Source organism: Cryptomeria japonica, chromosome 2 (assembly GCF_030272615.1).
Source record: "Cryptomeria japonica chromosome 2, Sugi_1.0, whole genome shotgun sequence".
Taxonomy (NCBI): Eukaryota; Viridiplantae; Streptophyta; class Pinopsida; order Cupressales; family Cupressaceae; genus Cryptomeria; species Cryptomeria japonica.
Genome location: NC_081406.1, coordinates 519103678 through 519121900, shown reverse-complemented (window position 1 = coordinate 519121900; position 18223 = coordinate 519103678).

The window sequence follows — 18223 nt, the reverse complement described above, 5'->3', positions numbered from 1 at the left end:
TGGATAAAGGACATGGACTGAGGGTCGGGGTAGGCTAAGGGACAGTGGTAGAAAGTTGCAAGAAGACAGGGAATATGGATGAAAGGTTGTAATAAGCAAATGGATAAATGACCAAAAGCTATGATAGACTAAAAGCTGCAAACAAGATGCATGATACTCATGATGATCATCAGCCTTGTCAAGATCAAAGGTGGAAAGGGAAATTGGACATGAGGGACAATAGGATAATGGAAGGGTATGACATGATATGATAGGATAATGAAGGGCAATAGGATATGAAGGAGGAAACCTGCCCCCAAGTGTGGTGTGCAAGAAGTTCATAGATTACGCATGACGCCTGTTTGCCAGGTTTTCATCATGGTACTTGCCCAAGGCGCCTGTTTGCCAGGTTTTCACCAGTGGACGAATTATTTTTCTTTATTTTTTTTTTCTTTTTTTGTCTTTCTTTTTTTTTTCAATTTTTTTTTGTATTTTTTTGGATTTTGACTTTTTCAGAAGAAGACGGACACATGATAGGGAATGGAAGAAGGACTCAAGCGTCTTTTTGTTTGGATAGTAGCCTTGAAAAAAAAATAGACCATGACCTTTAAAAGTATGCTCAAAGATGTTGGTAGGATAAGGACATGGAAAATGAGATGAAACTAAGGCAAGGATTTATGCAAAGGATTGGATCAAAGGGATGGAAGGATGGAAAATATGCATTGGATAATGGATAGGGTGTTGGAAGAATTGGGCTTTAGTGGATGGAAATGAAGGCAAGATCGACATTGGCACACACCTTGAGGGGTGATGGACTGATGGAGGAAAAATGTATCTCAGATTGTGGGATTTGGATGGAGGAATAGCTAGGGATTTTGGGACATAAAGGCCCAAAATGGAAGAAGAAGGTGATGGAGGAATAGACTTGGAAGGTTTGGATGGAGGAATAGCTATTTTGGATGCCAAGTTTGATGTTTCTCTTTGTGCTTCAAGGAGCTTCTTGGGGATCCACATGGTTTTTGATTTTTCATGATTTTGTGGTTCCTTGGAGTGCATTGCTTGCACAAGGGATTTAGGAACCCATATATATTTTGACTTTGCTTTATTTTTCTCAGTGGGCCTTTGTGGCCTTTTGTATTTTTCTTTTTCTTTATAAATCATATTGTTCTTTGTTTTGACATGCCGATTAGATTGGACATGTTGATCCTTGAATACATGTGGATTTTTAGACTTATGACTTTTATACTTGGCATCCAAGTTGCTTGGAAGAGGGAATGAATGTCGATGTGGATGGGAATGATATGGAGGTATGTGGGATGGATGGAAGGTTCTCCAAGATGTGTGCCTTTGCTGATGTTGCATAGGAGATGGAGGGATATAGGGACCTAGAATGGATGGAAGCGATGATGGGGAAGGTGGACATTTGGATTTTGACTTTGAAGGGATACCAACGCCTTGAGTGTGAGCTCTGTAGCCATGACCATTAGCATATTCTTGAACACGAAGGGGTTCTTGCTCATGAAGGTCTACTCCTTTGCCTTTATCAATATTTTGACTAATAGGATACTCTTTTCTTTGGGAAGAAGACGCGAGTCCATTATGAGGTGGATATGATATGAGAGAAATAAGGAGATCTTGAAGTGGATCAGATTGCACCAAAGTGGAAGAACCCATTATGCATGTCGAGGGTTCATGAACATCTTGCACTGACACGTTAGAATCATGAGGGGTATCAGGATCATGAGGGGGACTAGGAGTGTGTAGTGGACATGGTTCAATGACAGGCTCTTCAAGAGATAAAATGGAAGAAATAATGGGATCATCAAAAGGAATGCGATCTTGGAGTGGATATGCGGGATTAGGACGTGGAGATGGAGGAATAAGTGGATCTTGTGGAGGATCTGAAGGAATGATTTGATCTTGACAAGGAGGAAGATCATTGGATTCCTCTTTAAAGATGCTTTGCTCTTGACTTTCAATGGGATCATCGGAAAGGATGGAAGGGATATCTTGATCTTTCTTAGGAAGTGGAATGTCAATGAGATTTGAAAGGACATCGTGTTCATGAAATGGAAGGATATCTTGATCTTGCTCGGGGAATGGAGTGTCTATAGGACTTTGGATATGATGGACAAGAATAGGGGAATCATCGTGAGTGTTTGGGAAGATGGAGTCCTGGTCAACAATTGGATGGGATGATAAGGTTTTGGGATCTTGATCTTGATCTTCTTTAGGACACGTTTCTTCATGCTCTAAACTATCCTCTTGACATGAGGTTGGACTTTGGATATGCATGGGGGATTCTGACAAGGAATCAATGTTTTGGCATGAAGGGGATGCACTTTGAACATTTGCGATGGATTCTGGCAAGGAATCAATGCTTGAACATGAGGAAGAGGGACTTCGAATGGGGTCCTCTAAAACAGGTAATGGCAATAAAGTGCATGGTGGCATTGGGTCTTGTATTTCTGAAACATGACAAGGATGTGCATCATGAATTGGATTATCTTGGCAATCAATTATGGATAGCTCTTGGGTAACTTCATCCTTGGGTGTATTGTTTGATGAGGACAATATGGAAGATTCTTGTGAAACTTCTAAAGGTGTAGGGATAGATGCCACTGGAGAGTCAATTTGTTTGCGGGGGGATGAGGCATTGCTAGACAAAATTGTATTATCTTTATCTTCCTCAAAAGACTCACTTAGTCGTTTCCTTAAGAGCATTGCAATAAGGCCACCCTTCTTTTTAGGTTTTGACATGATTGGACTTGGAATTTGAACTTGTTTTTGATTTGATGTCATGTTTTGATATTGGACTTGATGTTGATCAGATTGGTTTGACATGTTTGAAACTTGGGTTGGTGTGTGTTGCAACCTTTGTTTTTGAATGTTTTGTGGCAGTTGTTGACATTGATATGTTGATTGAACTTGAACTTGTTTTTGATTTGATGTCATTTTCTGATATTGAACTAGATGTTGATCATTTTGGTTTGACATGTTCAAAATTCGGCTTGGTGCATGTTGCAAGTTTTGTTTTTGAATTGGTGATTGTGGTTGTTGACATTGATATTCCACCATTGGTTGAACCATTTGTTGACATTGTATAGTTGGTTGGACATATTGTTAAAATTGAACCATTGGTTGTGTTGGTTGCATATGTTGAACAATTGGTTGTGTCATTGGTTGTGATGGTTGAAAATATGATTGATAGTAAACACCTTCTTGTTCTTGTTGTGGAGGCACATAATGTTGAAATTGATGTTGTCTCCTTTCTTGTAATTGTTTCATCATCTCTATTTGGGAGAGGAGAGCTGGTATGTCTGATCGTTCAAGAAGAGATCTTACATCAATTGGCTCAAAATTTTGACCTGGAAATTTTCGAAACATTTTGGACATTTGAGATCTTATCTTCTCACTGTTTATCACTTTTTGCTCCAATATCTCCTTTTCTTGAGCTAGTTTCTCCTCTAGTTTTTGTATTTGGACATTTAAATCATCATGATAAGTTTGACCGATATTGCCTTGTTGTTGGGTTGGATAGAATTGTGATTGCATTGTTGGTTGATATGTCAAACTTTGCTGCATCATTGGTGCTTGGAACCTTGTTTCAATAGACATGTCACTATGCAAATGCAATATTTTTGGAATTTTTCAAGGATAATATATGATATGCAACTAAATGCAACCTAAATAGATGAAAATGCAATCTATATTTTTGGTTGTTTTTGGAGATTTTGACAAACTTTTGGAATGCAAATCTAAGAGAGACCCTTAGGAAATTGAAATGATGTCTAGACCTCTAAGGACAAAAGGACTTAATTGACAAAGGACAAAATGACAATGTCTCCCCTATATGCTTGGATACTAAGCTAGGTTTGACGAAATGATATTGATGACAAAAGGACAAAAGATTTGATAAGGTCTAGACTTCTTAACAATGACTTAGGGTTTATCAAAGATTTGGATTGCTTAAGTATGACAAGACCTAGGTTTTGAGACTATATGCGAAAGGATAATTAATATGTATATGATCTTAATATGATATGATAATGACTTAGGCTTAATGAAGAGACTTGGGATATGCAAATATGAATGTATGACAATGTCAACCTAAGATGAAATCTAAGGTTTAATTATGAAATGATATTACTCTTATGCAAGAGGACTCATGTAAATGGATGACTTTTTATTGGTATGCAAAAGAAGTATGACTTAGGTGAATCCTAACTTTGATATTTGATAATGACTTTGCTAAATGCAACCTAGGATGAACCTAAATGCAAGTGACATAAGAGTTGAAACAAGTTTTTGACCAATGTTGGACAACCATGCTTGAAGTATGATCTTTGAATCTTGTTGAATGTTTGTTGGATGAATGTCTCTTGTGTTCAAATCTTATGTTATATCAATGTGTTTGTTCTTGAAATGGGATTCAACTTTTGACAATCAAAGAATACAAGATGTTACAACTTAGACTCAAGACAATCATGCTCATTTCCACATTCCTTATGGTAGGCAAAGACATTAGGTACTTGAGAGGTAGACTCATTATGGGATTCAAGGAGAATACATAGATGCTTGACCCCACGGGCTCCCCTCCACGACACTCACTTCTCAGGGCAGCCAAGCATTAGTCCCCATGGAATCTCCCCATGGCGAACTTAGTATCTCTTCCAAGTATCCGAATTTGTCCTTCTCAAGCAACTAGAAGGGTTTTTGGCCTCTAAAAACAAGGTATGTAGTAAGGATTTCTGTTAAGCATTACTCCTTGATGTCATGCAAGCATGATTGAGACATTAAGCCCATCAAGATACCAAACAAATGTAGTCGCACAAGCGCGATTTAGACCAAGAGGCCCTACTTAGATGTTGATATGAGAAAGAGTTTCAAGGGGCATCACTTCCCAAGTAACTACAATTCCCACGTAACACTTCCTTCAAAGCTTTCGCTCATCGGGTATTTTTTTATAGTGAGTTAGAATGCCAAGGAATTCTAGCCGTACTCACTTTGGGTCGTCCCCTTCTCACGATTATCACTTGCTTGCTAAAGCAAAGTGGTCGGGAAGGCAGGCCCTCTAATGGAGACAAACAATCAACAACACAAGCATGGTATCGAAGATCTGGATTTCTGATCACCCTATGAAGGATGAGAGCATACTCTCCTACTCCAATGTCATACTTAACAAACAAAGAAAACAAAGGTTCATTTCCACCTATTTATAAATCACTAAGTGCCTAATTAAAAATCTCAAACACACAATTTGGTTGTTTCTCCAAGGCAACCTGCAAAACACATGTCAGAAGTTTGATTTGTAGTCTTTGACCATCGAATCTGCATAACACACGTTAGTAATTTGATTTTTAGTCTTTGTCATGCGTAAGCCAAGATCCTGCACAAATAATCAGTACCAAAATCCAAAACACAGATGATCTGATTTATGAAAACTATCAAAATTTCAGTCCACTTCGAGAAGGCATAACTTTCTCATCCTAGCTCCGAATTACAAACCGTTTGATGCGTTGGAAAGGTATTCAAATAATCTAGAACCAAATTTTGGAAACATCAATGATCTCTCATCATGTTTACGGGCACCATATTTGTCCAGAAATGCACCAAAGACCCTCAAAATTGCAATTTACTAAAACATATAAAAATTTTCAAGTAAAAACTGCATTTTTCACCTCTGTTCTGGACTTTACACAGGCGCAGAAGTGATGACACAGGCGCAAGTTGTCAAACACAAGCGTAGAATGTATTCACACAAGCACAAGACTCTTCAACACAGGCGCAAGATTCTTAACACAGGCGCAGAAGTGTCCAGAATACCCTGCACGGCCCTGTTTTTGATTTTTTGACCTGCAAATCAGCTTAGAAGCACTCCAAAACACAGTAAGATGGTTAGAAGGTTAGTATTCACGTCGGGTTCACCAGTTAATGTAGCGTAAGAAATTAGGAATCATCAAAACATAAGTAGATCAAATCAAAACATAAGACATTATAGCTCAATCAAAGAAATACTCATTGCAATGAACCTAATTCTAAAGCACATTCAATGAAGGTATGAAAATGAAGCATTCAAAAGAAAACATTATGCAAACCAGATTCAAGATTGAATACTCCTTCCATGCGGATCCATTGTTGTTCTTTCCTCTTCAATGGGTTTGTGGATCTCACCTACAAGTGCTCACACAATTGAAAGCAAAAAGGCTCAAGAGTACTAGAAATGAAAGTTCGGTAAAAATTCGAGATTCATGAAGGAATTGATTGAAGAAAACATCCAATTTATAGAGAAATTGGATAAATGAGCAAATTAGTATGAAAGAGATTTGAATAGAAATTCAAATCAATAATAGCAAAATTATGACATATCCATGACAAATTGCTATGCAAGGCTTATGACAATTCATGACAAATTTCTATGTCAAGAATTTATGACATTTTATGACATTTTATGACAAATCCTATGACACATTTCTATGTCAAGAATTTTATGACAATTTATGACATTTTATGACAAATTTCTATGTCATTGCCATAAATTTAGGAAAGAAATAGGAGAAAATTGAATTTAAGAATTAAGAAATTAGGAAATTAGAAAATAATGAAAATAGGAAATTAGAAATTGAAAGAAATTAGAAATTAGGATTTAGTGAATTAATTAATAATTTTTCATTTATTAATTAATTCACAAAGAGGAATAATTAATATGTCATTGTTATTATCTGGGGCATTTTCATATGTCATTGTTATTGTCTGGGGCATTTTCATTATTGTTCTTTGAAACAACGCTCAAAATCGCATTGTCTCAAAGAGGGGCAAAATGTAGACACCCAAAAATGGTCAACGCTTGCGAGGTCATACTTTAACATTTGCGCATTGCCTCATTTTAGGTTTTTGCGTCGCATTAACATTTCTCCTATGTCACGCACTTGATTTTTATCATTTGCGAACATCGAGTCATTCTTCTACATTCTTCAATCATCTCGTCTTCAAATTTGGTCTTGTCGACAACATTATCTAGTCATGATTTTGATCGATTTTACCTTGTCGCATCAATTTGCGTATTCATTTGTCATCATTTTGGACATCGTCAATCCTAATTAGGGTTTTGTCCTCCTATCAATCTTATCATTTTGGACATCGTCAATCCTAATTAGGGTTTTGTCCTGTTTTCAATCTTATCATTTGGCGATCGGTTTATCAATCTTGTCGATTTATCATCAATCCTTCAATCTTGTCATTTTGCGATCGATTTGTCATCGATCGTGGTCATGTCTAATCTTGTCATCTTGCAATCTATTTTGTCAATTTTGTCATTTTTCAACCGATTTGTCATCGATCGTTATTTGTCTCAATTGGCGCATCTATCAATCAAATCATTTTGTCGCATTGGTCATTTATCAAATCAAATCATGATCAAGTCAATTATAGACCTAATTATCATCCTCGCATTTCTAATTCGTCTTCTAGGGTTTCATGATTCAATCATTTAACCTAATTTGTCATTTCTTCCTTTAGGATTAAATAAATTACTTATCTATCCTAAGTTTCCTCATTACAATTAAATCTTCATTTAATTGTCTAATTATTCCTCTTTGTGAATTAATTAATAAATGAAAAATTATTAATTAATTCACTAAATCCTAATTTCTAATTTCTTTCAATTTCTAATTTCCTATTTTCATTATTTTCTAATTTCCTAATTTCTTAATTCTTAAATTCAATTTTCTCCTATTTCTTTCCTAAATTTATGGCAATGACATAGAAATTTGTCATAAAATGTCATAAATTGTCATAAAATTCTTGACATAGAAATGTGTCATAGGATTTGTCATAAAATGTCATAAAATGTCATAAATTCTTGACATAGAAATTTGTCATGAATTGTCATAAGCCTTGCATAGCAATTTGTCATGGATATGTCATAATTTTGCTATTATTGATTTGAATTTCTATTCAAATCTCTTTCATACTAATTTGCTCATTTATCCAATTTCTCTATAAATTGGATGTTTTCTTCAATCAATTCCTTCATGAATCTCGAATTTTTACCGAACTTTCGTTTCTAGTACTCTTGAGCCTTTTTGCTTTCAATTGTGTGAGCACTTGTAGGTGAGATCCACAAACCCATTGAAGAGGAAAGAACAACAATGGAGCCGCATGGAAGGAGTATTCAATCTTGAATCTGGTTTGCATAATGTTTTCTTTTGAATGCTTCATTTTCATACCTTCATTGAATGTGCTTTAGAATTAGGTTCATTGCAATGAGTATTTCTTTGATTGAGCTATAATGTCTTATGTTTTGATTTGATCTACTTATGTTTTGATGATTCCTAATTTCTTACGCTACATTAATTATTTAGCATAAATGATTTATTATTTTACAGCTGCAAATTAACCTTTCTAATTTAATGATTTTCTACTTAACATGCATTTACAAAATATATAAAGAGTAGCATAAATAAATTTATTGACAACTGCAACTAATAATTTCTAAAATCCATTGATTAATAACATCAAGATAAAATGCAGTATTAACTCTAGATATCTATTTATTGTTAGAGTAATCGGGTCTTTACTTGATTAATTAGATAATATTTGTTTAATTCTTTAAGTTCCCAATTATCTTTTTACACTTAAGCTAACATTAGGTGCATATAATTAATTATTATGTGTAAGCCTAGAGTTTTCCCTTTTTAGGGTTTCTTGACCTATTAGAGGTTATTTTTCTTTTCATTGTATTATCTTTTCATATACATTTTTTGGTGAATTGGAGCTCTCATATTTTGAGAATATTTTTCCTATGTTTTGTGTGTTCTTCAGATTTTGCTTCATTGCTTCTCCTTGTAATAGGTTATTCGGCTTGTAGAAGATCTTCAGGCTACTGTGGGGTTGTATTTCTCAACTCCTATATTTATTTATTTTTTTGTAACACATAGAAACAGAAATTAATTTTCATTCCTTTCTGCATTAATATTTTAGAACAGAATAAAACATCTTTTTTTTTAACAACTATAACAAAACAAAAATAATCCAAAATGCATTCATTTTATTTAAAGGATCAATACTTCAAATAAAATACAATTTATTACATAGTAAAACTTAGTCAATAATACATTTTCTTTTTTGCAATATAAATACAATAGAAAACTTCTTTTTCTTTCTTTTCTTTGCAACTAAAATACAAAAATAAACTCTTTTTTTTTCTACAACTAAAATACAATAATAAACTCTTTTTCTGCAACTAAAATACAATCAGCAATAGGATCATCTCCATGCTTCAGTTTCCCAATCTTTTCCAAAGCAACCTGTGATAAAAGGTTGAGGTTGTGACCATGGAGGCTCACCTCCCAACCTAGGCTTACTAGAAGCCACCCCCGAACTAGGAGAATCAAGGTTAGACGGGAAACACACATACAAACACATACATGCAGAAACTCAAAACAACAAAAACACTCCCAACCCAAGGTTTAAACAATGTCACTTATATGACTTTCAAGTGGGGTGAAGGTGGATTAAGTATCCTTGAGGATAATTCTGCAAAGAGTGAAGGTGGACAACCCTTCACCCCAAGGCCACTCTACCCTCCGAAGGGTGAGTTTGGCCTTGAAAACTCCCAAAAATAATGACATAAAAACTTAACCAAAATCACATATGGAAGGACTCCAAAAACAACAAGGAAAAACAACAAAGAAAGCAATGCAACAACAATATTTTCCATAACATCAACATACAAAAGATAGCAATTCAACCAACCTTAATCTACCAAAAGGGTAAGGAAATTTATAGGATAGCTGCCCAAATCCACAAATTTTCTCCTTCCAAACTTAGCCAAAAATATTTCCAATACTTGCAAAAATTCTGAAAAATTCTAAGTCTCCAAAATGGAGAGTGGGTGATCAAACTTTTCCCTCCCAAACTATTCTCTATGAAGCTACACCTCACTCTTTCCAACCCACTTGGGAAGGGTGAAGGATGCTTATTGGTTGGTCTTCCCAAAACCTTACACACTCCCTAACCAAGGCACCTCAAAAAGGGGAAATGTAATGGGGAAGAGGAATGACACTCATTAAGTGGGTTATCTAACCAAGGAAGACTCTTCTAAAGATGAAATTCGGCCAACTTGGGAGACTCACTTTTTGGGGAGGTTAAACAAGCCCTAGGTAGTGGACATGTGGATAAATTTGGCCTTCATCCATAGGTACATCATATGGCCCACTAAAAATGCCCCAAACTTGACCCCTGGAGTTAGTTTAACCCCTTGGAAGTCCACCCAAAGTTTACCTACGGGTCAACCCTGAGTTGACCCTTCTAATGGCTTCCTATCCTATGTTTACTTGGGTCCATTTTAGGATAATAGAAAACATATGCATTGGTAAAATAAATTTCCTCAAAAAGAGACATGACAATGCCAACTCAACTTACAACAGATGTGTCAAGTGACACTACAAAAAGAATTACACATCACTAAAACACACATGGCAAATGTCCCTTTTGAAATTTATAAATTAAACACTCATCCGAGCATAACATTTACAAATTAAAATACATTTACAAACGAGGGGTTATCTCTCCAAATAGACAACCCCTGGCTTCACAATCGCACATAGGCCTAGGCTTGATTCTCTGAATAATTTCCATGGTCACATGGAATAATTTTCATGCACATCTCACTTGCACATTAGTAATTCCAAAAACCACATATAATATTATCAAAAGAATACAATTCAGACATCACATAAAATTTCAATTATAAAATCAAGTATCCAATTATCTGATAACATCCACATACAATCATCTACTAAATGGCATCATCCTCATAAACATGGAATTAAATCATTTATAGAACATGCATCCATAATTTCTAGTATAGAATGAAGTACTGCAAATCAAAGTAAATGACATAATCATATCAATATTATCCATAACACAAGATCATAGAGAATTCAGGTCCATAATGCATCAAAATATAGTATCCAAAATAGGTCCAACATGAAAATAACAAAAATGCTATGACGGCTCGGGGTAGGGCTTCACACCAAGCCGACTTGAAATAATATTGTTTTGTATTGTAATTACATTTTTATAGCTGACATGATGTATTGTAAAGACTCATATATGTATGAGATCTTGTAGGTCATTTTGAAATGTAACTAGGTAATGTAAGGAAGCGATATATGAGATGTGATAGGTTATGATAGCAAATGAACTGTATATGCATTTTGATGTAATTATCCTATGAGCGAATAAGAGCAGAGTAGAGAGAAGCAAGGTTTATGGTAGAGGTATCTGACAGAGCTTAAACTGATACTAAATCCAATATTGCAGATGCTATTTTGAGTAGTACATTGTTATTTTATTTAACCATCCAATTGTAGTCAGTGTGACTCTATTTTGTGTTAAGCAATGAGCTCTAGGCTGTTGGCCTTCCTGCATGTGCAGGCCCCTATTGTACAAATAATATTTATTCATATTAGCCAGTGAGTAAATATTATGGGTCACAAATCCCACTGAGGTTTTTCTCCTATCGGGTTTCCTCGCCAAAAATATATGTGTTATGGTGTGCATTGATGCTTATTCTTTTGTTTCCCTTTACTGTATTATTATTTGTTTACTGGTATATTAATTTGGGTTATAAAATTCCAAACAAGTTAAAATCTTTCATCTACCAGTTAGACACTGATTCACCCCCCCTCTCAATGTCTTTGGGACTAATCACGTATCTAATAATTGGTATCAAAGCCTAGTCCTCTATTTACAGAAGCCTAATAGCTTGAGGAAGATTCTGAAATCGGTACTGATGGAAAGTTTGAGACAACAGTTGAAAGGAGCTCTTGAATATTTTGATGTAGAAAAATTAAAGAATATCAAACTAGAAGATGAACTTAGAATTGCTTGGGAATTTATCAAATCACTTCAAGATAACCTGATTATAGAAAAGAATAAGAGAAAAGAATTACACGTGCAATTACAAAATCAAGATGATGAAGAAAAGGAAACTCTTAGAGATATTGTAGAGAAATTGAGACAAGAGAACAGTAAGATGAAGAATGAGATGCAAGATTTAACCATGAGACTATGCAAGGATATTGAAGATAGAAAGAGGAATGAAGAAGATTTGGCCATAAGACTTAATGAAAGATCAGATGAATCTCTAAGGCTTAGTTATGAAAATGATATACTTAAAACAAATTTGATTCACATGCAACATAACAAAAAGGGACTTATGAGACAAGTTAGCACTTTGGAAAGTGAGTTGGTCACTACAAATGAATACAAAGTAAAATTCAAGAATAGTTCAGAGAAGCTTGATGATATGTTGAAAAGTTTGAAACCTGATGGAGAAACCATTGGACTTGGATTTGAACATGGAGAAAGTTTCAGGACTGCAAACAATCATGATCACAACAAACCGGTAAGGCAACCTAATGCTTATAAATTCAATGCGAAATGTTTTAATTGCAAAAAATTTGGTCATAGAGAAAATCAATGCAGATTTAGGAATAATTAGAATACAAACTCATGCACCGGTCAATGTTCCAAATGCAATAAAAATGGTCATAACTCAGACAATTGTAGAATGAATGTGAAATAATATATTTGTGGTAGATTTGGACATTTATCTAATCAATGCAAAACTCAAACTGGTCAAGGTTATGGAAAATCTATTCAGAGAAACAATGTAACTTGTTATATATGTAACAAGATTGGGAATATTGCATATTTTTGTAGAAGCAAGAGTGTACTAGCAAACAACAAAGGCAAAGAAAAGGTAAATGAAATTAAGAAAGAATTCACTAAACATTGGATCAAGAAGAGAGATCAGAGGAATGATGAATCTGTCTCTGCATCGGTAGAACAAGGCAATCCTACACCGACAGGAGATTCTTCATCTAAGTAAGGAATAATCCTTAAGGGTAAGGCAACTAATTGAAAATCATGCATTTACCCTTGGTGGTAAGAAGTTATATTTCTTCTTTACCGAGAGATATGTGGAGTTTTCACTTCACCAACAAGGCATTTATTGCGGTTGTAAGTTAAAATTTTTGGTTATAAAGAATGATAACTTCTCATTTCATCTCACCAAGCATTCAAGCATTTGAAGAGAGCGAAATTGAGCAAAGGTATCCCAAAGGTGAAGCAACAAAATTTTTTTCAGAGCATTCAAGGATTTCTCAACTAAAAGGTATTTATCTTACACAATGGCTTCTTCATCCTCCATTCCTAAATTCATTGCAAACCCTACCATTGTGGAGAACATAAAATGACCTAGACCCATTTTGAAGATAATCCCTAAGATAGAAAAATTGGATGACTCCATTGGTGCATTTTCTAGAATCCAGAAGGGAGTTGCGTTTGCTGAAGACCCTAGGGCATACATACATTGCTACATTGAAATTTTAGGGTCTGAAGATTTGAAGAATATGTTCATAAATGTTATCACTAACAAACATGGGGTAGTTAAAATGGAACACAAGGTTATTGAGGATTTAGGGTTCATTAACATCCTCCATATGCCAAAAGTTTTAGATGAAACCATACGTTATGTTCTTAGCAGGGTTCACGGTGAATTCATGTGGTTAGATTCAGTTTTTAAGATCACTAAGGAAGCTATAAGGGTTGTTATTGGTTTACCCTCCATCGACACTAGGCCTGACAAGAAAAAGAAAATTCCAAACAAAGAAGTTATGAGCTTAACTGGAGCTACATTTGACAACATGTCACTTAGGGTTAATGATATACAAGATAACAATGTTAAATTTGCAAGTATGGTCATTGGTTATAAAGTTTCTCATACTAATAGACTGAATTCTGTATCTAGTTTATGCATTCATAGTGCTCATGAGATGATCTTGAATAATGATAAAATTGACATCTGTGAATGGTTAAAGGATGAATTGCTAGAGAGTTTGAGCAAGATAAAAGGAGATAAGAAGGGAACCTTTAAATTTGGAAATTTGATTGTGAGTTTAAAGATTTACTTCTCAAAGGAGATTCCTGGTATTGGACGTAAGGATTTTGCCAATGATATTTTTGTTGGAAAATAGATAAAGGAGGCAATTATTGACATGGGATCTGATAGTGACAAATTGGTAAAAGAGTATTTCAAGAATTTTCAAGCAAAAATGAGACAAAGGGAAATGATTCCCCAATGCATTGTTAATAAGTATGACAAAAAAATATGCTTTGTGATCAAAAGAGATGAAGTATGGATGGAGGCAGTTAGACCTATAACTGTCTAGATTACAGAGATGGGATATGAGGTGGATTCCCACATCTTGGATTCATATGCTAAAATACTCCTAGATGCTCCAACAAAGGAGATATTTGGAAATGCTGAAACAATTGAGAAAGGTGTTGAAGTTAAGAAGCAGAAGAAGATAAGAGACAAAGTAATGAAAGATGCTTCGATGTTTGTTGAAATTCTTAAGAAAGGCTTATTGAAACTAGATCCGATGAAAGGTGTTGTTGAACAAGAAAGAAGAACAGAATAGCAACCGGTATCACATATCTCTCTTATGGCTACCTCATCTAATCCTGATAATGATAGGGCAACTGAATTCAAAAGAGTGGAAAGAAAGAAAAGGAAACCCTCACCGACACCTGCTCCATCTCCTAAGAAATCAAGGACACTCAGAAAGAAGAAACAGGTTGTAAGAGAGCCTATTGGTCCTAAAGAAGAAAGTTACTCCAAAGAAGAAATCTGAACCAAAGGAACCAGATACTCTTTCACTAGAAGAGTTAGTCAATGAAATCACTCAAGATGGTAATCTTAGTAATGTAAATAAATTTTATCATTCTTTTAAGGATTCAGATAAGGATACTATAGAGGAAATTATTATTTTGTATCTAGACATATACAAGAATGTTCTTATTGAATTTGTAGATGTTCTACCTAATGATTTGTACTTATGATTAGAATCAAAGAGAATGTTTGTTATGGAACTTGATAAGAAATTGAAGGTAGAATCTCTATTAGCTATGCATCCTATTAATTCCAAGAAGGAAATTGATGATGTTATATCTGAAGCCAATAGAACTATTTTTGTGAGTGGTCACCAACAAGTTAGTCTTATGGCCGATAGAGTGAAAGAAATTGCAGATGAAATGGGTGATAAATGGGATAAATTTTTTGTTGAGAGAGAAGAAAGAAGAGAAAGATAGACAAAAGGTTGATAAATCATTCACTAAAGTGTATCAGAAGATAGACAAGGGTAAGGGTAAAGTTGGAAATATACCAGATATTATAGTTAAGGACAACTTACCACCACCAGTGCAGGACACCCCACCAATAATTTTAGAGGTACCGATAGAAATGCAAAATGAACCTGAAGTAAAGAAGTCAGAGGAAGCAAAAGCAAATAATGTTGATCCGGAGTCAGAAATTCTTTTTACCATGAATGTGGACACTCAGGATATCAATATTGTATTGGATAAGGAAACCACAGAGGTAAAGAAAATTGAAGCTACAAATGATGTGATCTTTGAGTCACCAGTGAACACTATTGACTCTCACCTTAACATTGAAATAATGGTAGAAGCAAAAGCATAAAAGGGACATGAACAAAATATATCTGAACCAACAGATAGTAAGACAAAAGAGTAAGGTTGAAAATAAGAATGAGGATAAGAATGAAGATAAGAAGGAAGAAAAAGTGGATAAAGAAGAGGTAAGGATGGAAGCAAGGAAGAAGAAGTGGTTAAGATAACTGTGCAGACATCCAGAGAAGAAAAGAAACCAATTGTAGAACCAAGCATTCCACCTAGCACCTCTACTATGGATTATAGACCAATGAATGTTACATATGTACTTTTAGATTCAATAAAGAGGATTACAGAATGCAATGCCTTAGAATTTAAGGCCATTGATGATACTTTACCAATTTTGCAAATGATTGCACCGACATGTAAATTTGATCATATTGATGGATCTATAGGTAAATTGGCCACATTGTCCAAATTCATTGCTTCTAACATTCAAATTGTGGATAAAATAAATGAAGAGACCGTTAAGGAAACAGTAAATAAGGAGAAAGATGAATTCTTTGACACAATTAAAGACTATATAAGATTGATTGATTCTTTGTTACCAGCACTAAATTCCACCATTCTAAAATACAAAGAGTTGTACAGGGAAGCATGTAAGCCTCACCATTTAATAGAGGATATTGATAAGGAAATAAGGAAAACACAAAAGGAAATTGATGATATAGTTGATAATATGATTGGTTCTTAGGAACTTACTTCAGTCTTGGATCAGGAAATGGCAACCTATGAAGAGAAGAATGAGAAATTAGAAAGAGAGAAAGAAAGGCTAAGAATGAAAACCCGAGAGTTGAAGAACAAGCTTGGTCCTAGATTGGATAACTTATTAACACACTAGAATGAGCTATCTAAAGTGACTATTCAAGGGAAAGATCACCAGAGAAACAAATGCATTATCTCACCGGTATGATCTAGTAGACTGAGACCATAATTTTTGACAATACTAAGTTTTTGCAAGGTCTTAACTTAGTTTTGGCAGACATTTTCCAGATTGTACATAACCGGTCATAGGTTTCTAGGCAAATTTTGAATTCTTTGATTCTTTTGACATCCTTTGTCATTGATGTCAAAGGGGGAGTAGTGGTGTATGAGAAAAATGTATAGAAGGAGATCATTTACTTAGGGGGAGCACACTCAATTTTTGGACTTCAAATTTTGGATATCAGTTTTTGGATTTTTCTCATGAGTGTTGCCATCAATGCCAAAGGGGGAGATTGTTGGCATTATACACTCAGATGAGAATAGTTGATGTTTTCATTGATGGCAACCAACTGGTAACATGGTTCACAGGTTACACCGGCAACAAAAATCATCTACCAACACCGACAGACACTACAAGTTTATTCACACCAGCATCCAGTCTATACCAACACTCTAAGACGACTTGAAATAATATTGGTTTGTATTATAATTATATTTGTATAGCTGACATGATATATTGTAAAGACTCATATATGTATGAGATCTTGTAGGATATTTTGAAATGTAATTAGGTAATGTAAGGAAGCGATATATGAGATGTGATAGGTTATGATAGAAAATGAATTGTATATGCATTTTGATGTAATTATCCTATGAGCGAATAAGAGTAGAGAAGAGCAAAGCAAGGTTTATGACAAAGGTATCTGATAAAGCTTAAACTGATACTAAATCCAACATTGCACATGCTATTCTGAGTGGTACATTATTATTGGATTTAACCATCCAATTGTAGTTAGTGTGACTCCATTTTGTGTTGACCAGTGAGCTCTAGGATGTTGGCCTTCCGGAATGTGAAAGCCCCTATTGTACACATAATATTTATTCATATTGTCTAGTGAGTAAATATTGTGGGTCACAAATCCCACTGAGGTTTTTCCCCTACCAGGTTTCCTTGCCAAAAATATATGTGTTATGGTGTGTATTGATGCTTATTCTTTTGTTTCTCTTTACTGCATTATTATTTGTTTACCGGTATATTAATTTGGGTTACAAAATTGCAAACAAGTTAAAATATTTCATCTACCGGTTAGAGATTGATTCACCCCCCCACCCCCCACCCCCCTCAGTGTCTTTGGGACCGATCAAGTGTCTAACAATGTGTAACTCCTTGAAGGGAAATGATGTTCTGGCTTAGGGCCTATATTCAAAGGGTAAATTTTTTGTGGCTTCAAGATATATGGAGTTGGATAAATTATCTTATGAGAAGGTAAATATTCCTTGGTGGAAGTAGGTATGGAATAGGTTTACTTGGCCCGCATGTAATTTTTTCTTATGGTTGGTTTCATAGAATAATTGTCTCACTTGGGAGAATCTTTGAAAAAGAGAGTTTTAAGGGCCTTCTATTTGTATTCTATATAACAATAACGAGGAGAGTAGTTATTATATTTTCAATTAGTTTTCTTTCAGTAAAGAAATTTAGCATTTTTGGTCGGGATCCTGGAAGCATGATTGTGTTTATGCCAATTTTTTGATTGAGTTTTGAAATAGTCTTGGAAGACCCCTAGCTAATACTTCTTTCCTCCATATAGCTTGGGCTATTGGATTCTCTTTTATTATATGAAAAATATGGTTACAATGAAATCATATGATTTTTCAAGATAAGAGGATATTGGTGCAAGTTTGGTTGAGAATTATTATTATGATCTAGGAAACCTTGATGGATAAGTGTGATCTTTTAGTAGAAGTTGACCTTGGTGACATGTTTGTTATCCAAAAT